This window comes from Homalodisca vitripennis, chromosome 2, assembly GCF_021130785.1.
Source record: "Homalodisca vitripennis isolate AUS2020 chromosome 2, UT_GWSS_2.1, whole genome shotgun sequence".
NCBI classification, from domain to species: domain Eukaryota; kingdom Metazoa; phylum Arthropoda; class Insecta; order Hemiptera; family Cicadellidae; genus Homalodisca; species Homalodisca vitripennis.
The window spans coordinates 188,250,799-188,273,571 of record NC_060208.1 but is presented as its reverse complement, the minus strand read 5'-3'; the positions used below and the strand labels follow the sequence as shown (position 1 = coordinate 188,273,571).

At 35.7% G+C, this 22,773-nt stretch overlaps 1 protein-coding gene across 1 annotated transcript in view; it reads right to left on the bottom strand.

The window, feature by feature from the left end:
• Positions 1-22,773, bottom strand: part of LOC124355176 (rho guanine nucleotide exchange factor 2) — a 195,317-nt gene that overhangs the window by 160,372 nt on the left and 12,172 nt on the right.

The following is a 22,773-nucleotide window of genomic DNA, read 5'->3' as shown; positions in this document are numbered from 1 at the left end:
GACGGCGGAGGGTTTGTTGTTTACTGCGGCTAATATTTTGTCGGCTCTGTTAGCAACCCCCACCGCCTCCACCCCACCGACATCCCCACCCTATACGACATCGATTCATCATATCAAACCGCCGCTCAGTCCTGCAGCATGATTGTCATTCCAGTGGCCGAGTTCGTGCTCTATTAGCCTAACATGTCGTAGGATACGCCTAAAAAGTTCACGACAGAAATAGCAGTAAAGGAATAATTTTATCTTCAAAAAATTACATTACTCCACAGCTTTAACTGACCAACAATTTTTCTTGTGAGGATAGACAAATTAACGTTATGAAGTAAAATCTAAAACTGTCTATTTCGTTTCTAGATTCTACGGAAGACTGCGTGACTGATTGAATCGACTTGAAAACAATCGAGAGTAAAAATCATGTGACAGTGGCAACAATTCAAATTGATACTATAGCTTAAAACATTTATTGAAAATTCTAAAATATGATAAATGCAAACATCTTTTTAGATTGCAATTATTTTGAAGTCGAGACAAACTTTAGTTGTTACTAATAATGCATATGATAATGACGATGCATTATTTGAAATGAAATAAAATCTCCTACATTCGCTATCGTTACGTGTAACAAAAGTAGAAACGGTGTTTCGAGCCATATTCTTCACTGTAACATCCTAAAACCCAAGGCCAAGTTCTGAACAACAATGAAAATCGTAACTGATTTAGGATTGAAAACCTAAAGAAGCGGACAGATCAAAGTTCTCAAAAAGTAGTCTCCTAGTTTTTGTAACATTAAACGGACGGTTAATGTCCGAAAAATGTTCTTATCTGGATATTGTTTTTGACTTTATATTGAGTTGAAGTATCGTAGACATCAGTAAGTCCCGATATTATGGGTATTATATTAGTCGATATAACTACAATATTTTCTAAAAACTATTAAACCATCTGTGCTTCTAGAGACAACTAAAGCTCAGTATCAAACATGGCTACTAGTAGATGAGAGTCAATGTGTCGCCAATGATGCAACTAATTATTTCTTGGAATATTCAATAGATACTGTAATTTATTAACTTATATTGTTCCTATTGTGACTCGTACTCGCTCGGGTAAGTGGGTGGCTCCACCCAGAACAGTACGATGAAGGAACAGTGCCAATGTTACTGTTGGCAGCCACTATGAAATGGCCGCCAGGTGAGTACACAGTCGGAACTTGGAGGTAGGAAGGATGCGGGGCCCGCACCACCTTGTACTGTGGAGACTCTGAGTCTAGCAAAGATTACAGTATAAACTCGCCCACGATTGACTCTCTACTACAATTCTATGTTCTAGACATTATTAAAAAAATAATTGTTGTTTCCAATCTTTTCTTACAATCTACTGAATTAAAACAGTGACTACGGTAATTATACCATTGTTGATTATGTAACAGATCGAATTAAAAATTGAATAATACTTATAAATAAATACTTATCGTTGGTGCAATACCAAAACAAACACCTATAGTCAATGCCTATAACGAATGGGCTCCTTATAAATAGATGACAAAATTTTTAATCTTAACTTTAACCTTCCTGTTTTTCTTTTTATTTTAAATCATATATCACCTACCGATAGCAATATGAGGTTTTCTGCGAATAGTCAACAATACAAAAACTGAATAAACTGCAGCTCTAAATGTGGGCCATGTTTGGTTACAGTAAATCTGCACTAAATCAATTACTTACATAATTCGATTCAAATAATTTTGGTGTCAATAGATATGTGATAATATCCTCTAAAAACTGTTATTCTTGTAGTTCTTGAGAAAAACTGCTGGTTTTTAGATATTCAAAGTTTACAAGTTCATATGGCCACCAGTTTGAAAATACTAAAGATACTTTCATGATATTTTTTTAGTAACTGGCCTTGTTATCATAAACATTTGAGGCAAATTTGGTATAATTTAATTTAACAGTTTTTTAGATATTATTTTTTTAAATAAAAAACATATACAGAGAGACATATGGGAAACTAAGCATCGGAGACCTATGTTCATATGGTGAAATATGTATCACCCTTAGCTTTGACTTTCCAGAGAAGAGATCTTGCATCCATGGTGATTGCGTGGCACCCTCCTAATATATATTCGATAAAGCTAGTTCTTTTCTTTAGAACATAGTTTGTACTACTATACTAAATCCTTTGTTCAGAGTTTAAATCATTTTAACCTTATGGTAATTACCCCACTTGTATGAATTAAATTTAAAAGATTAGAGCGCGTAACCACATCAAGAGGCAGATTGAATATTGTTGGAGGCAATATCTTATCAATATCAATATCTTCTCATAGACTGACTGATACATAATCAGAGCTGGTAGTAGTTAACTGTGGTCGCCAATGAAAGTATCAGCCAATGAAGCACAAGCAAGTCATTTACAATTAGGGTTCTCCAACTCAACAAGATTTATGCACTGCTCAGAGTTGGCGGGAGTAAACTTTGTTACACCGCCGCGCCGCTCCGCTCCTATCACATTGCTCTCTTGCCTCAACAACTTTGTAACCGACCACTGTAAAAGTTGCTAACCGGTGTTGGTGTTGTCTTCATCAGTCCAGCACCACGAGCTTACAGCCTGTCTAATCTGACTGATGGCCGTGAATACCATAACATCTACATCCCATGCAATAACACAATAACACTAGTTTTACTAAGTAACTTTTTTATACAGAGTGAGGCAAATAAGATGTAAGGGCAACAAAAATTTAACACTGCATTTGGTTTTTTTTTATAAATCTTCTTTATTCGTAAGTATATTTTCGTTTATAACGAACTTTTAACATTTATTTCGATCTGGCTTGAAATGAAAATTATACGAAACTTGGGCTTTATTGGAGCGAAAAGTTCACTCTTCCAATTTTATCTTATACAGAAACTGTGAAAATGAACGTAACTGATAGCAGGAAAATAAATATATTATTTACAAATAAACTTTAACGTATAATTAAAAAAAAGACGTAAGGTAAGTTTGTACAGTAAAGGAAACAAGCACAACCTTAGATTGAATACTTTGTTTAAAGTGTATTATTGACGATGGAATGGATAATAGCATTTCGGACATTTGCCACCGTTATATGTTACAACATTTACAATACTACATTGTAACATTTTGCTAAAACAATGTCAATGTAACATATAACGATGTCAAATGTCCAAAATCCTATTATCCTTTCTTGCTTTAAAATAATTTTAAAACATACAAATCAGTAAACGAGTAATAAACAAATACAGAATCCATTCATTAATACAATAAGCCCCTAAGCATGTCGAAGCCGCTCTAGACCAGGAACTCGTCAAGGAGCTCGACTTCATATTTAGAAACGTAATACACAATAGCAGGGAATAATTATTTGTGTTGTTGTGTTTAAAAGAAGACAAAACAATTCCAATTAAATCAACCAAGGAAAACGGAAAGGGGGAGTGGAATGCTTCGAGGTACGGTGGGGGGATCAATGAATTGAGAAGAAATCATGATCCACTATACGGCTGCATCAATTTATCATATGATATTATTTCACACGTATCCTACTACCACACACAGCTTATTTACTAATTAATTTTATAAACACCCTTCTCAACTTATGCCAATGACGGTTTGTATGTCTTAGCAAAGATTCCGGATGATGAAATCAGACAAACTGAGCATACCAATCTAAATTCAGTTTGTTCAAGTCTATGATAAATAGCATTATTTGCAATTATAAAAGGTATTTTATGATTTTCCAAAATTATTGTCACAAAAATAACTATTTTATTGTACCATAAATTTTATTATTTGATTTCTTATTGACATTATATGTGTATACGTTATTAAGGAAAAACTTACTGGAAGTAAACCAAAGGTATCTAAGGTAAGTCAATTACCATAATTGCATAAAACATATTGATTTTTGAAGGCCTAAGAATTTATATAGGGTAAGTTATGTATTGTGAAATATCTACACCAAACAGTCACTTATCTAATGTGGTTTAATCAGTCATTTAATTGTTTAATGTTTTTATTAACATCGTGTAGAGGTAGTATATTTTTAAGTAGAAGATAAAGCTGTCAGAAACATTGTTTTTCTTCATGTTTGCAGACCTACATTTTCAAGCGAAATGTACAGTATTTATTTAAATATATACGTATATATAAATCTTCAGGGGCATGCCCACTCTGTTTATAAATAAATTAACTGAAATAAATAATCAACAATAAGTAAATTATCTAATTTCTCCTTCCAACTTAACTGACAGCCTACAATGTTGAGTACAAAACAAGTATTTAACATTCGAGTTTACTTGTTTTTTTAACAGTATTAATTAACTTTGTGACAAGTTTGCTTCTAGTTAACATCAACACAACACAAAGTCTCCGATTTGATTAGTTACAAGCACAGAAACACTGGTACAATCGTTAAAACAATCTTCTCCATGTATATAATATATAAATTAATTCGAGTTATCTTTAAAATTCCCTTTACACTTTTATACATCCCAAATTGATCCAATTATACATCCCAGTTAGTTCTATAAAAAGTTGTATAATATTATATATATATATATATATATATATATATATCTATATATATATATATATATATATATATATATATATATATATTAGAACTTATTTTCTAATTCGTAATACGTTAGTAAATCAATGTCCAAGGAAGTTGATGCCTTACAGTAGTATCAAGAATGATGGCAATGATGAACACCTGAATGGATGATGGGATTATCTCGCTGAGAAGCCATGCTTATGTCACGTTGGCTCCTACAAATACTGCTTACGAATACCATCAAATAACATTTGTTGCATTCCTTTGTTGTTTCAAAGGGAGAATATCAGTTTATCCATATATACGGTCAACACAAAGCTATACGTATTAACCTTCACTGTTCTTATTTGAGGAAAGGCAAACTCTTAGAAGAATGGGCATTTTAATTAATTCAAGAGAATCAATCCCTAGGCCAAGTCCTGCTGAAACGTCTTTAAGCAACGCCTTTTATGCGCTCGGTTTCAGTTATGCACCAATTCTATACAAATTAAGCTGATAGTTCCATACTGATTTCACTGGTAGTTCCATACTGACAGTTCTATACTAACTTCACTGTTACTTCCATACTGACAGTTTTATACTGATTTCAATGGTAGTTCCATACTGATTTCACTCATAGTTCCATACTGATTTCACTCATAGTTCCATACTGATTTCCCTGGTTGTTCTCAACTGACTTCACTCATAGTTCTATACTGGTTTTTTACTATTAGTTCCATACTGATCTCACCGTGGTTTCAGATCGCACTGTAGGCAAAGTTCCAGTAGATGGTTTTCTATGTTTGTTTGTCAAATGGGGGCAATGTATGAATATACGATGAAACATTCTGTAATTATGCTCAATTTTGGAAGATCGCACTTTATTATTATTTGTTGCTGAAATTACGTTAAAATGGGTCAAAATAAGATGCGCCATATTAAGGTCACTCGACAACGGCGCGACATAGCCACTTCTTATTTAAGATTGATTTTTATTTTAGATTCTGTAAATTGAAGGTTAAACCCCATAAATTAAGAGTTCAATCAACAGTTTATATAGTGAGAGAGGATGGAAATTTCCCTATTCTTATTAGGCTGAATTTGTTTTAATTTTTAGCTACATATTGTAAACCAATTTTAAATTACTAATTGAGAAATGTGAGGTTTTAGGAAATCGCCTAAAGATATATGCGATTAGATAGAAAACTGTTATTTCAAGAGCGAGTTCAAATTGCTTTTCCTCGCTATGAAGTGTTACAATCGGTACTGGAAGTGCCAAAGTGGTAGCGAAATATCAGAGGTTTCATTCGAAGTTCATTGGATCACTAAGAGGCAGTATACGACGGCCGAGAGCGTCTTTGATTGTCCAGTTCGGAAAAATGATGAAGTCGCTCAACTTAGAATCACGAGACGTTTTGAAAAGTTAAGGCGTAGGTTTTGTCCTCGGGAGTGACAGTATAGTCAAGAGATAATTGCAGAACGACGAATTGCATACGAAATCTTTTGTTAAAAATGTATTATTGATGATGGATGATTTGCAAGGGTAATGGAATTACGGTCATTTGTCATTGTTGAGTTAACAGAATCGCTACGCTACGAGAACTTGCATGTTTCAGTTTTCATGTACAGTATTGGGACGTGGTTTTTCATTTGCGCCTCTCCAAACTCGGTGCTGAATTTCGGGCGTATACGGCTTTGACATTTTAGTGAGTCCATCATCATGTGTTTCAAGGGTTTAAATGGTTTGCATTTTTAAGCTTGTGTTTTCGGATATGACAGCTGGAAAGCAGTTCTCGAATTACTCTGGTGATGTATTATATAACGATAACCAATGTTCGTAATACTGTTACATAATCTAACACACTTAGAAGTAATATTCTGAAGTGTAAGTCCTAAATCCGGTAAGAGTAGAAGTGTCCAACAATATTCACGAGTACAAAACCATCTTCAGAATACATAAGTTGAATTCTGCATTTTTTACTAACACTCCAGACACAATAGTGGATCTATACGCTAACATTATTGTGTAGAAATGAAAGGAAACTGAATATTGAACAAGCAAAAACTGCCAGTGGTGATTGTAAATTAGTTGATGCTGAACACTTAACATTCACCAGTGGCACTGTACGCGATATAAGGTTGGTGAAGCGTTGACAATTAGTACCAAGGCCGATTGTACAACACATTGTTACAGTATTCCCGCAAACATCGGTTGTTACAAGTGTTACGAAATGAGTAGGCTTATATGTACGTTTGTCATATAACTTAGGAACAGTGGAGGGGAGGGGGAACGTACTGTTATAAAAAACAAAAAGTATGCAAAGGCATGTTAACATGTTTATGCAATGAGTAGCTCGCATAAATAGCTCCCTATCAAAGGCATACCTGCCATGCCTCCCCTACCTCAGTATCACTGTAGCGTACTCAAGCTGCACTCTGTGTTGAAAAACTCCTTTACACAAATACCGTACATGAATATGTAACAAGTCTGGAAGATTAAAGCTGCATCGCCTAAACACACGGGCAATCTACTAAACTTCATTACAAGTTATGTTGTTATCACTTTGCCTCTCTACTTTACACATCGCGGACTCGCCCGGCCACAAACACTACCGCGATAATTAAGTTTCAGGAACTGCAGTGTTGTAAAGGGATATGTATAGTAATAATACGAAATAGTAACATCGGTTTCTCTACTTATTTGAAAGCTACTTCAACCTGTCCAAAGTTGTAAAATCAAATTTTTCCCACTTGTATATGTATGATATTCATGGTTAGAATTAGTTTTGTTTTAAAACACAGTTAAATGAAAGTTACAATGGTACATAGCGAGCATTTCTAATAGTTATCTAAGTTGTTTTGTCAGCGCCTGGTCACGGGCCATAAAGCAGTGCGTAAGTTAAGAGCCGGCAATACTTAAAAGACCGCTGTTTTGTTCAGCAAGAACAATGTTAACACTTACACAACTTTTCTTCCCTATTTTTTGCAGTATAATATTGCGAGGTATTTCACTCTAAAGGCGTGTCTTACCCACATTAAAATTCAGTTCGTGTAAGAGAAAAGATGATTGATTACGTGCGAATAAAGATGAAGATTTAAAAAATAATCATTACGTTCCACAATTCAATTTTAAAATGGCGGCCATTTTAGATTGGTTTAATGAAATAACTTAAAACCCATAGTTTATATAATCGTTTAAGGATAGGCCGATCTCCTGTCTAAGCCTTACGTTCTCATGGCCTGGGCGAAATTCTTGCCAAACTGAAAAAGGAGGAATAGAGTCAACACAGTACAAGTTCCACCGTACTAATAAAAGTCGAGTACAATCTCAGGTCAGTCATACATGGCGTCGAGTTAATTTTGTAAAAAAATTATTTTTCATCAATTGGCATACCTGTCAAAACTTTTAAACAACGGGTAACAGTGAATATGCACTTATCATTTCGATGAATTGATGAAGGTGCTAGGCTATGCCAAATTAAGAAACCTTCTTCTTTCTTTTCAATAACGTTATTCGCAGTTATACTAATGGGAAAACAAATAAAACAGGCTTCAAAACTGTATTTCTTACAAATTTGAAAAATAAAAAATGTTGAGTTATTCAAGTTTCAAATTCTAAATGGTGGTACAATTGAAACAAAATAATGGACCGTTGGTTGTTGTAAAGTGAGTATTTGTATAATACAAACTACATAATATCACCTTCATCAGTTAGACATTATAGAGATATCCGTTATTGTAAAATAAAAAAAGGAAGTTGGAAAATGAGCAGGTTGTTAGCAACAGTTGCCAAGTGGCCTGTTGCTTGTACGTGTCACCGCACCCCACAAAAGCATCAGTGTCAATGAAGCAAAGAGAGTAAGTAGCCAGAACCCATTGTTCTGCTAGCAACGGTTGCCAAGTGGCCTGTTGCTTGTACGTGTCACCGCACCCCACAAAAGCATCAGTGTCGATGAAGCAAAGAGAGTAAGTAGCCAGAACCCATTGTTCTGCTAGCAACGGTTGCCAAGTGGCCTGTTGCTTGTACGTGTCACCGCACCCCACAAAAGCATCAGTGTCGATGAAGCAAAGAGAGTAAGTAGCCAGAACCCATTGTTCTGCTAGCAACGGTTGCCAAGTGGCCTGTTGCTTGTACGTGTCACCGCACCCCACAAAAGCATCAGTGTCGATGAAGCAAAGAGAGTAAGTAGCCAGAACCCATTGTTCTGCTAGCAACGGTTGCCAAGTGGCCTGTTGCTTGTACGTGTCACCGCACCCCACAAAAGCATCAGTGTCGATGAAGCAAAGAGAGTAAGTAGCCAGAACCCATTGTTCTGCTAGCAACGGTTGCCAAGTGGCCTGTTGCTTGTACGTGTCACCGCACCCCACAAAAGCATCAGTGTCGATGAAGCAAAGAGAGTAAGTAGCCAGAACCCATTGTTCTGCTAGCAACGGTTGCCAAGTGGCCTGTTAAGTCTCTATGTCACCGCTTACCATGTACTTAATTGTTGGAATGCAAATGAGAGAAATTATGATATTTTCTTATTAAATTAAGATTAGTTTAATCTAAATTGAATGGATATTTTTGAGATGTTAATTTAACTTCAATAATGTGCTCTTAGTAAAATTTAGAATCAATGTAATATATGACATGGTGTTCCCTATTACGTGAAACACGTGTCGGTTAGCGGTCGACGGACCCGTCACCTAGAGTGTGGTCAGTGTGTCAGGAGACCCCGACTTAATACATTTGTTTGACTAATATTATCTTGAAAAAATTAGAACTTATCGTTGTATTGGCTTGTAATATAAGTAATTAATTACTTACTAATTCAAATTTCTCACAACCTGACTCTAACTCAATTTTGACTTATTTATCTAACTAGGTACCGGTACGTGATGAGATGCATGCATGTAAGTTATTACCAAAAGGCCGTAGCAATATTTCACGGCTCCCTAAGGAACCTTGAAAGTACTAGTTGCGTTAACACCTACGGCGCGGCGGCGGCGGCCAAAACAGTAAAACTACTCGTACTCTTGTAAACAAGTGTGGGCGCAGTTTGTTGTGTGTATACACGGTGACGGTGACGATGACGATGACGGTGCTCGGGTCGCAGGTCACTCCGTCGATGGGTAAAACCAGTTCCCAACTGCCTCTCACATCATCCTTGTTGTCATGCCTTTATATAGAAGTTCGCATACTGGACCACAGGACTGTCGTGATCCTAGGATTTATCGTGATAGACCGAACGTCAAGTGAATATACTTCCAAAACCAGTAGCTAACTGATACAATACAAACACTATTTCAACATTTTTGTTCATAATACCAGCAATTGTATTTTTTAGTAGATTTAATGGTTTCGAAACTTGAATGGTTTATTTACTACATTGATAAATTATCATTATTTGAGATGTCGCGTCTACCGTAGATTAAATTACCAAATATCACTGCCAAAAGTAGTCCAAAATCAAAGATTGAAAATAATTGAACCGTTTGCTTTCAATCAGCAATCACTCAACTGTTAAGCAGAGAGAGCCCTGCATATCCACCTAGATGAAGCATGCATGCTTCCTTAGAGAAAATAAATATTATATAACATTACGTAAGAGAAGTCGTAAAATTAAGTCGTAAGCGCCTCACTGCATTTATTTATTTTATTGCCATTGGCTCTTTTACAGATAACTTAATATCTCAAGTACCTGGAGCGACTTGATAAAAATCTATATTTACATTTTCTCTACAACAGTCTGTCAGCTCCACCCACAACCTACTATATGGCTGTATAGCTGAGTGGCTTCACCCACCCCACGCCCACACATACGTTTATTACAACTTTACATGAGGTATTCTGAAAAGTGCATTTACAGTTTTATGCCATATCTACGTCCATAATAGAAAATGACTGTCCTGTAAAAATATCGCTTCAAAATAAAATGACTTGACTGGGTAGTAAAAAGTAACATAAACAGTAATCAGTAATATTAATTGTTCAATGTTTAAACTCTAAAAATAAACTACAAAAGATGCATAAAATAACCAGGGATTGTTTTAACTCCAATTAAAAGATTAACTATTATTCGTACATTCACTTCACCAATAAACACGAGGAAAGAGTGACAAATGCAAAGGAGTTGCTGTTACATGCAAGGAGAAAGAAATCACGGTGAATATGGTACTTGGCGACCTTATCGCTTATAGATATATAATCAATATAATTAGACAACCGAACCAAATGAGAGTATTTAAAAAATTTAAAAAAAAAAACGCGTATATTAGTATGAGCTGTTATAAGTAGCGGGCTGCATGAATCCTTGCGGTAGTACGTAGATCTATGAATTACCAGCGTGCCTGGCGTAGATTAACCTCTACTCAGCGAAGTTCCGATGGGGTGGAGTGGGACTTTTGTCGTACTCGATATTTCTACTCGCAAGTACTAGTGCTTATGTTACTACACCCATACTAATATCTCGAATACAGTAACATTGAATACAACAATAAAAGCCCCTCGAGTCTCAATACAGTGATTGCCACCAACACAACCCCAAGTGCTGATGCGTCAGCGTCGCCAAGCAGGCCTTATGGTATTGATATGATCCGTGCCTAAGGATGTGTCAAATCCGCTTTGAATGGACGAGATATTGATTGCTGCAGTGAGACTTGTGAACTGGCTAGACATCACATGTCGTGAGCCACACAATAGGATTGCCATATTGGATTGTAAATGTGGACTATTTGGATCTGATTGCTGCAGTGAGACTTGTGAACTGGCTAGACATCACATGTCGTGAGCCACACAATAGGATTGCCATATTGGATTGTAAATGTGGACTATTTGGATCTGATTGCTGCAGTGAGACTTGTGAACTGGCTAGACATCACATGTCGTGAGCCACACAATAGGATTGCCATATTGGATTGTAAATGTGGACTATTTGGATCTGATTGCTGCAGTGAGACTTGTGAACTGGCTAGACATCACATGTCGTGAGCCACACAATAGGATTGCCATATTGGATTGTAAATGTGGACTATTTGGATCTGATTGCTGCAGTGAGACTTGTGAACTGGCTAGACATCACATCTCGTGAGCCACACAATAGGATTGCCATATTGGATTGTAAATGTGGACTATTTGGATCTGATTGCTGCAGTGAGACTTGTGAACTGGCTAGACATCACATCTCGTGAGCCACACAATAGGATTGCCATATTGGATTGTAAATGTGGACTATTTGGATCTGATTTTCAGAATCCAATTAGTAATTAAAATGTATACGCTCTGATAAAATATGCGTGATATATTTTATTTTCAGCTAGATAAAATGTGCTTGAAATGAACAGTTTAAAACGATTTTCATTACAACTATCCTAAATTTACAAAATTTACCGCTGTCTCACGATTTTAATTATTAAATATCTGTTTGTTTGCAGTCTGGGGCCATTTCAAGATAGCGGTAATGTCCCCCTCGTATACTTTGATTAAATACATCGTCATTATTTAACAACTGAAATTTTTCTTCATGTTGATTTAAATATTTCACCTGCTTACGTTTGGTCATAGATTTTTGCATTGTCTATGTCGAGGGTTTGTCCTCCAAAAATTTTTGGAGTTATTGCGAAAATAATTGTTTTGATGAGCTCATAAAACTAAGATTTGTTCCGACAATTCTAAAAGAGACTTGGATCCGTACACTATTTTTAAAGTTAGAAATCTACCGGAAACCACCAGAAACGGGGAAGTTGTTTTAAGGTTTATCATTTTATTTGCGAAACAACAATCAATTCTAAAAGAGACTTGGATCCGTACACTATTTTTAAAAGTTATAAATCTACCGGAAACCACCAGAAACGGGGAAGTTGTTTTAAGGTTTGACATTGTATTTGCGAAACAACAATCAATTCTAAAAGAGACTTGGATCTGTACACTATTTTTAAAGTTATAAATCTACCGGAAACCACCAGAAACGGGGAAGTTGTTTTAAGGTTTGACATTGTATTTGCGAAACAACAATCAATTCTAAAAGAGACTTGGATCTGTACACTATTTTTAAAGTTATAAATCTACCGGAAACCACCAGAAACGGGGAAGTTGTTTTAAGGTTTGACATTGTATTTGCGAAACAACAATCAATTCTAAAAGAGACTTGGATCTGTACACTATTTTTAAAGTTATAAATCTACCGGAAACCACCTGAAACGGGGAAGTTGTTTTAAGGTTTGACATTGTATTTGCGAAACAACAATCGCGATGATCGCCGGTACACCGATGGCGAGGGCTCGGCCACAGCGATTCCGGGTCGCATGTGCCAGTTTCGGCAGAAACAATGGTAATGGGCTAGCCAGAGCGAGTGGGTGGCGAATATGGGACGGGAACAGGGTACAGCCATTGTATCTGACTACATCAGATAACACAGCACTGCACTTCTTTGTCCCGTACGTTTGTTTCATTCCCTCTGCTCTCCCGCAACGGGCCCGCGTGCACGGCCTGTGACACCTGTGTTCACACAAGTGTCTCCCGGCAATCGTTGTGGGAAGTGGTAACACAGAACAGTTGGTGTTATCTTTCCGCTGTACACTATTCATTGGAAATATCCGTTTCAAGTACATACATAGCAATTCATGATACGTTTTAGAAGAACCTTCGCTACTTCATAAATACATTCTTGCCATAACAATCTCCAGACTCGATACATACGAGTATTCCCGTCAACCAGTAGACTAGTAGAGGATTAGATAGTGATGAGAGAATCGAATACTTAAAAGAATGTAATATGGTGTATTCAAAAGCACCCTTGTATTCGAATGGCCTTCCTGTAATCTATTGTTTCTTGGTTATTTGGAATTGCCCTGTCAAAAAGATGGGAAAAATCCCTTTGCCTTATTGCGCCTCCTACAAACATCTCATACCCATGATTTGTTTATTAACTTCTGAAAACATATATTAGTTGCTACTTCATTCCCGCATGAAAGATTCTTTTCCACTGCAGGTTTTGTCACCAATTATCGTAGAAATAGATTAAAGCCAAAAACTTTAATCATATTTTGTTTTTACACAACAACATAAAACAAACATTCATTTTTGTTTGTATTGCTTAATTTATTTATGTATTAATATTTGTACAACTGTATATTTTGTCAAGTTTGAACATTTTTAATTACTTATTCCAAATAATGAATCTCCCCTTAGTTAATCTTTTCACGCACGCACACATATATATATAAAATATATATATATATATATATAATATATATATATGTATACATATATATATATATATGACATATTATATGGTGTAGTGGGGCCGGAGCGGCACAGCTTTAAGAAGCGGAGCGTCGCTTCGGCATAGCATCTAGAGCCGGAGCTGTGAACTGGAGCGCCACCCGCCTGTTTTGGTTGAGTTGAGCCCTCTATAATACATTTTGTGACAGCCTATTACTATTTTTTTGATGAAAAAGTGATGAAACCAAAACCTAAACAAAAATATATAACGTCATTTTTAGTGCCCCTAATATGACTGACACAAATCCAGTTCCTGGAGCATCAAATCCAATAGCTAAATTTTAAATAAGTAACCTCGCTGAGCCTGAGCCTAATGAAAAGAAAGTTCGAGCAGATGACGCCCCCCCCTCCCCACAGAACACAGTGGCCTGAAATGTGGACAGAAGATATGTGGGAGAGAAAGAAGGCAGTTTTTTCCTTTGGATACACTTAAAAGAAGGTAAATTAGGCTGTAAAATTTGTTTTGAAGTCTGTCATTTGGGAGCCTACAAAAAAAAACATGTTTCGCTTTCTTATGAGTGGCGTTCGTACAAAGTTTGTTGTTATGGGTCAAATAGAACAAATCAACTCAAATCTTTGAGGAAAAAGATTATTGAACATAAACAGTCGAAAGCTCACCAAATCGCTCAAACAATTATTGACAAATCAAACAAACATTCGACGCCACAAATAATTGATCAAATTAATCAAGCTCAGCTCGATTCAACTAAGGCTGTGTGTTAGATCGGCATATTTTATTGCTCAAAACGTTACAGCGACCATTTCGGATTGCTTGAGCTACAAAAACTAAATGGGGTATATATCGGCGTAGGCCTTCATTCAAGGTATAGCACGGTCGAAATAATAGATCATATTTCAAAGGATATGAAAATGCGCATTTTGAATCAAGTAATGGGACATTTCTGGAAAAACTGTCAATAATCATTGATGAAATCCACAAGCATTAGTTCTAAATCCGTCCTCACTGTATATTTAAAATGTGAATTTAGCAAGGATAAACCACTAAGTAGTTTATTTTTTGGACTTATTCGAGCTTTTTGATCAAAAAGCTGAGACAGTTTTTAACAGTGTTCACCAGTGCCTTGAAAGATATCGTTTTAATGGCGAGTATTTAAAACAAAACTTGGTTTTCCTTTACAAGCGACGGGCGAACGCCATGTTGAGAAAGCACTCAGGTTGTAAGCAAGGAGATTTTTATCTGTTTACCCTAATATTATCATATGGCACTGTATGAATCACAGACTGGAACTGGCTATTGGGATGCCATAAGTGAAGTAGCCGGGGGTAACCATTTCCAGTCATTCATGGATAATCTTTATTCATTGTACAGCACATCTCCAAAGAATAAAGCGAGAGTTAAAAGAAAGTGCACAGGAGCTCGATATTCAAATGAATAAAATCGGCAGAACTTTAAGCACAAGGTGGGTTTCACACTGTTTCAGCCGTGTGGTTTGGTTATCAAGCCTTAGCAGCCACTTCTCTAAAGCAATGGATGATCCTGAGAGAACATCCACTGATAGATGCAAATATAATGTTTATTAAGAAGCTGACTTTCCATAAGTCTTTGTTAAACTTAGCATTTATGTATGACATTCTTGCTGAATTGGCTTTGTTGTCTGGAAAACAGAAGCACGCCCCTTGTATTTGCAGACAAACTGATTCATAGATCAATCAGATATCTGGAATCTTTGAAAGAAAAACCTGGGACAAGAGTTCTGGAGGCAAAACTCGCCATGAGGGAAGGCTGTTTTGCTTCTGTAAAGTTAAATGAAACCCCTAAAATCGTACCATTTAATGGTGAGCAGTTTATTTCTAGTGTAATCAGTAACTTAAAGAAGAGAATGTTTACCGCTAGCTTAGTTGAAGAAATTGTCAAGAACGAGGGGTTTGTAGAGCAACTAAAAGTTTTGGAACCCGAATACTGGCCTACTAATATTCAACCTGGGTTTGGCCAAACTCAAGTGGAGCAGCTATGCAACCGCTTCAAGTTGAAGATCAACAAAGCTGTGATTTGCTTACAGGGATTACTTGGAAAAGAGCAGGCGGGTACCTGATGGACTGCAAGAGCTTATAAACTGCACTAAAATAATACCCTGTAGTTCCGCTGACTGTGAAAGAGGGTTCAGCAGTATGAATAACATACTCACACCACCTAAGGAACTCATTGACAGTAAGTCATGTCTTAGCCCTACTGTTTTTAAAACTCCAAGATCCCCCACTCCGCAGATGGAAGCCTGACCCCTATGTCATGACATGGCTAAGAAGACATTGTTCAGCAGCCGACACCCAAACAAGAATAGCAGAACCCCCAAAGAAAGGAAATGGGAATGGGAAAGGAGGTTATCGCACAATATTCATGTTTCGTGTTACCGTTGAAAATATGTAAAAATATTACTTTTACAATAATTTAATATTTTTACAATGCATTTTTACGGCATTCTTTTTCATGCTACAATAATGTATTAGCACGACAGCACAGTAATTTTTCAAAGTATGTCTAAAATCATAGCTTATCTGATTGTCATTACAAATTGTGTTAGCCTAGTTTTACGAAATAAAATGTCTTTTATTAATAATCAAAAAGATTTTTATTGCTATAACCCAGCAACTCGCCGCTCCTATGGTGTAAGTATAATATATTTATACTACAGTTTTCACCATGAAATAACTACTGTTATAAAAGTATATTTAATAATGAACCAAAATATATAACATTTATAACAATCGCTCTAGTTTAAGTGGGTAAAACGACAGTTTAAGTGGAAGTCTGCAAAATGTAACGCCGCCGTCGGAACGCCAAGCTGATGACACGCGCCCGACCTTTGAGAGGGGGGGGGGGAATCTGCGCGTTAGCACACCTATTTTATACTTACACCGTGGTCGCTCCGGCACAGCTAAATTCGGCACTACACCACTGATTTTATATATATATATATATATATATATATATATATACACAATATTTTCAGTATACATATACTGAAACCCTCAAATGAATACTTGTATATGAATAAGAATACAGTTGAATATTTTATTCGAATACTATCCAAATGAATTAATACTGTTTGAACGGTTTGAATTCGATTCTTCCAGAGAAATTGTATTAATTTCAAAAGTATTCGAATACTATTCGATTCTGTATTCGATACTACCATCACTAGAATTAGATCACCCGACACCCAGGCGTACCCTAATCCCTCAGTCATTACTTGTTAGGCAGAGTAAGGATGTTCGAATATCTTCAGAACCGAGCAACCAGTTTTAATATAACACCAAAAAAACGTATGAGAAAGATTATAGGTTATGTTTTCCATGCAGTGATTATCACATCTGCAACTTACATAATTTTCGTAAATAAATTTTGACTAACGTGTCATGTTGACTGTTGCGAACGTGTTAATTACTCGGTGAACAATCTCAAGGGAACTGAAGAGAAGATACAGTGTCAGGTGTTGAGAAGCGAGGAGGGCGGGCGGCGAGCAGGTGACAGGTGCTCTGACAGGTGTCCTTTGTCCTGCATCCTGTACCTTATCCTGCACGTCCTCAACTCTTACCTAACCTGACGTATTCATATCGATGAGAGACCACACATTACGCCACTAAAGTATACACAGCGTAATTAAAAAGTCAGTGGCCATCCCTGTCAGTTCTAGAGACCAATTAAAATAAAAAAAGTGGGGATCTTTTTACGTCCATTCATAGAGTAAGGAGACCAACTTTTTTCACGGGAGTTTTCAATTCGAGAAGCACGAATTTTACATCGCAACAACACCTACGCGTTTCCAAGTTGCGGCGTCAAAATGGCAGCGTTTATTTTTTTTCTACAAAAACGTCTTAGCCCAGCTTGTTGAGGGTGAATTTTCATGCTACATCCAGAAAATTTTGTATTATTCTGATATAATTTTTCCTTAAAATATAAAACATTTTGCCATTGATATTACTAATTTGTCGCCATCGTTTGAAATCTCTGGAATTTCTGGACACTCGAAAACCCACACGCTATCAAGGAAGCGCTCACACAATTTCCTGAACAGATAAATAAGCGTGCAGTGTGGTATCTTCGGCGATAGCTTCATCGGCCCACTTTTTATCGACGGCGATGTAACTGGTGAGCTATACTTAAACATGCTTGAAGAAGTCATTGTCCCTAAAATAAGTGAAGCTATTGAAGATTGAGAGGAAACTTGTGACTCTTGGTTCCAAAAGGATAGGGTCCCGGCGCATTACACAAGAGATGTTCGAACGTTTCTGGATTAAGACCTCTCTCATCGATGGATTGGACGGCGCGGACCTGTCAAATGGCCAGCGACATCACCTAACCATAATCAGTTTTTTTTGTGGTGTCATCTCAAAACCGTAGTGTACACAACTCCTCCGGGCGATATATCCGAATTGCGCCTCTAAATAATTGGCGAATGTACAAAAATTGCGCTTGATATTTAGCGAAATGTCCGAGAGGAATTGCAAAGTACAATTTTAATGCCAGGAGACAATCGGGATAGTTTATTTTTACAGTTTAGTGGTTTTTATATTTTGCTTAGAAAAGACCTGTTTTCCTTTTTCTTCAAACGTACCTCATAGATTGGGCGGAAAGGGAAGCATTGGCGAGGCTCGTTTCCTGCCATTTCCATGCTGCCACCTAGGAAAAGTGTAGGTATTCTTGAAACCGATTACAAATTCGTGCTTCTCGAAATGATAAACTCCCAGATACAAATTTCTATTCAAATACAACTGAAAAAAAATTACTGGAGGAAGGAGGACCCCTTTTCCCTTATTCTGATGCCACCATCTAGGAAATGAGTGGGTAATTTGTAAAACTGACAGATTTTCATTTCTTAACCTGTAAAAACTCCATAAACTAAGTTTCGTGCAAGTCCGTTTTCTCCCATTTATTAACCGCCATCTTGGAACGGTGATAGATAACAACTTTCAGTTTCCACCAAAATGTTTCTTTTTTTATACCCTTTCCAACAATGTGTCACATCCACATATTGTGGAGGTTGCTATTTTAAATTTTGAGTTACCCACCCCACAACATTTTTTTGTACGTCTCATTATCCAACAAAGAACACAACATTTTTATTTATACTGGCCAAACTCTCAAAAAATGACAGGGGTAGCCACTGACTTTTGGATGACCATGTATATATTCTTTTAGAAGAATATTGTATCCTGTAAGGATTCCATCTATTGATCACAAAGAAGGTATCTCATCTCCTGAGAAAGGAACTGATTACGTAATCCAATTGAGATTCATCTCGTTACAGTAAGCTGTACATTTTTTTCCTAAAAGTACTCTGATTAAAGTAAGTTCCAAAATTATTATTTTGGCTATTGTCAACATTGTTTTTACAACTATTACATTCCATATTATATTATTAAATGAAGCCGGTTTTTATCTCTACACATTAACTCAGTCGGTGATGTTTGAAATGAGGAATTCTAATCTACCCAAAAATGAATCTTCTGACAGGAGATCACCAAATTCTTACAATAGTCTAGATAAATTAAGGTTTTTATACAGATTACATAAAAAAAAACTAATTGGTCTTTAACAAACAATTTTTACTGAACTTTGTTAAGATAACAGGATCTTTTACAAGTGTACAATCAAATCAAGTGTTACAGTGTAACACAACTTTTCACAATCTGTAATCTTATCTCTTCCTCAAGTGGATGACTAACCTAACAAATAATTACAAACTAGATTAAAATAAAAAATCATACCAGAGCATTGTGGCACACTTAAGTCAGAAATCATAACAACTATGTTGGGTGTCAACGCCATGCACACTATTTCTAAAACATGCACTAAATAAACCTAAACATTGATTATTACATCTGAATTAAAGAACATGTACTGTTACAAATTTTGTGTATCACCGAAAGATGTCAAATGTCCAAATGAATCATTGGATTATGAACTTTCATAATCCTTCCATCAGCAAAAATGAACTTTAAGATATACAATATAGTTTACTTTCTTCACAGTTAATTAGTAAATATATTATGGATTAAATTTAAACAAGTAATTACACTTTGATAAAGTCAACCTTTAACTTAATTGTAGATATATTTTTTTACTTCATTAGTCCTGGAGCCCAAAGGTAATCTTATACGTCAACAAAAGTAAAGATCTTATACGTCAACAAAAGTAAAGAAGTGTTACATTTTCATGTTTACATTTATTATAATATACAGTAGTGAAAGGATAATTATTTAGGTTTTTTTTAATATTGTGGGTTCTCCTCCATGAAAAGGTCTATGACATGGAAAACCACCTTTAATTCAACAAAGCATATTTACAAATTATACATGTATATTGTTTCATTTTTTTGTATATTAAAAAAATTAGATAATGAAAATGTTGGTTAGCAATATAAAAATCCATATATAGTGATAAAACTTGCTTACAATAAACTATGTAATATTAAAGATCTAGGATACACAAAAAATGTGGAATTTCACTGATGAGCAATTAATGGTTTGTTCAACAAGAGCAGCTTTTTGAGACAAAATGCAACCAAGTTTAACACTCCACCTCATAATATACACAAGTCAAATTAAGTGTATTTGTGTCAAATTAAGAACAAAAACAAAGTCCTAAAAGTCCATGGTATTCAGTCCACAATTCTTTTTGCAGTTAACTAATAACCTGATGTAATCTTCTTTAATCCTGCAGTCACTAGAAGGTAAATTTTTCAAATCCACCATCAAACTCAGTGTTGCTGATGTCTAAATGAACCTTTATGCTAAATTTTAAGTTTGTACATCATTTTGTTTTCGAGATATCATGCAGACAGACAGAAATTAACTTTTTCCAGCCTCTCAAGTTATAGGCTTCGTTAATGTTCAGTCATTCAAAGCATTTATAGTAATGAAATGCTCAACATTTTTAACCTCTTCAAATGTAATGAAATGAAATGAAAATTCCTTTATTTAAACAGGCAAAGTTAGGGCCTCATGGCCCTTTCTAATGCATTATCAGCTGTCAGTCTCAGCAGGAGCAGCAAAAGCTTACAGTAAAACTGGGCTTAAAAATATACCTGTTAGTAATAAAGTTATAATAATGCTGATAGATCCCAGTAAATCAGCTTGCGGTACACAATTTTTACCCTACGGTTCACTTTACTTTGAGCACAATGAATCCAGTCCTGTTGACTGTGGCAAACCTGTCCACTATAAAATGATCTATGAACACCACATCCATGACACACCACATTTCAATCAGTAAACCACGTTTAAAACAAACCTCACTCTTTTCATATTTAGCGACACGTATCGATACCAGAGTCCACATCATGATGAAGAGCTCTTTGTTTGCAAACAATATCCTCCATAATAAGGGCCACATGCCCACTTGATGCTTCAATATAGCAGTTCTATAAATGAATATGCCACTCACTACATAGCAATGTGTTTATTGGTAACATACAAACATCACACGGGGTTCTAAGCCTATGAAATGCTAAATACAAAAAATCAAAGCCAAGCATGAGGGAAAGAATTTCATCGAAATCCACTTTTAGGGAATTTTATGTTTAAATGCACAATGTTAAGGTGCACATTACCATTTACTCAGCTGATTAACCAAGAAGTGTAAAGTAACCAGACAACTAAATGAATTGTGGTTGTTATCATCATGCGTTATCAGAGCTCATCCCAGCCTCTTGGAGGAGAGGTTGGAATTATACAAAAATATTGCAAAACCACAGATAGTAACTCTAACAAAGCCATCCCTCTTCAATTATGCCATTTTGGTTTACCCAAGTGTTAGCCGACACAATTCAACTCCACAGCTGTTGTCGTACATAATTAGAATTGGATGTACATGACCGATAGTGTTTTAAAAAGTTTTGTTCAAAAAAACTTTTGAAACTGCAAAGAAATCTTGATTGTGTGCGGTAGGCAAACCATCCCAAATAATGGTTAACAAACAAACAAATTCATTTTAATTATTTAACATAATACAAGTGAAAAAATTTTTAAATTAAAGTTTTCTAAGTAAAATATAAATTCATAACACATAAACACTTTGAAATTGTTTAAATATAGTCTACGTCTAACTTGGAAACCACCAACAATATTTTGTGATTTTATTGTGTATTCATTTATGTTCATTAAAACTAACTGTTGATACTAATTTTTCATTTTTTTATTGAGAATTTATGTGTACAACAATTTTTTTTTAATGGGCCACTAATAATAATTTTCCACTACTGTTATTTTGTTAAATTAATTTTTTATCAACTGTACACCACAATAAATTATCTAGTTAAAATAATATAAGTTTATTGGGAACCCACAAATATACAACTGTATGTTTTTTTTGCTATATGCCAAAAGAAACAGTATTAGGTATGTTAACAGTAAAACTTGGTCATCCATACTCTTGGAACCAAAATGGCGAACTTTATGTATTTAAAAATCTCTCACGTGCAAGTAAACTTGAAAAATTAAACAAGGCATTTATCTACTAAGTTTTTTCTTTGACTCTTTCTAATCGAAAATCTCCAAATATTACAGAATAATTAATACATTTTGCACATTTTCAATTAAGTCCATCTGTTTATCGGTTTTTATACACAGTTCATTACAATTTTCATTACCTGTTAATATAAATAGTATACAGTATTTCGATCACTGTTTAGTGTTTTCATTACAGAAGCAACAAGACGAGGGCAGTGGTGATGGAGGAGAGTTCACCGGACTGCGAACCGCGCACAAAGCCTACATCACTGGGGAAGGCAACTGATGTGGAAAACCCACAAAACCGTATAATCATATAACCGCTGACCGATGAGGCCTTTACGTAGGAAATACACATTTGGTCTGCATTTAAAATGTCAATAGATTCTTGTGAGATTGAAAACTTTGAACTCATTAATACTATTTGTAGGCTATTGCGAATCACCAATAGTTGAATGAACAAATGAAAAAAATCACATTTAAATATGAC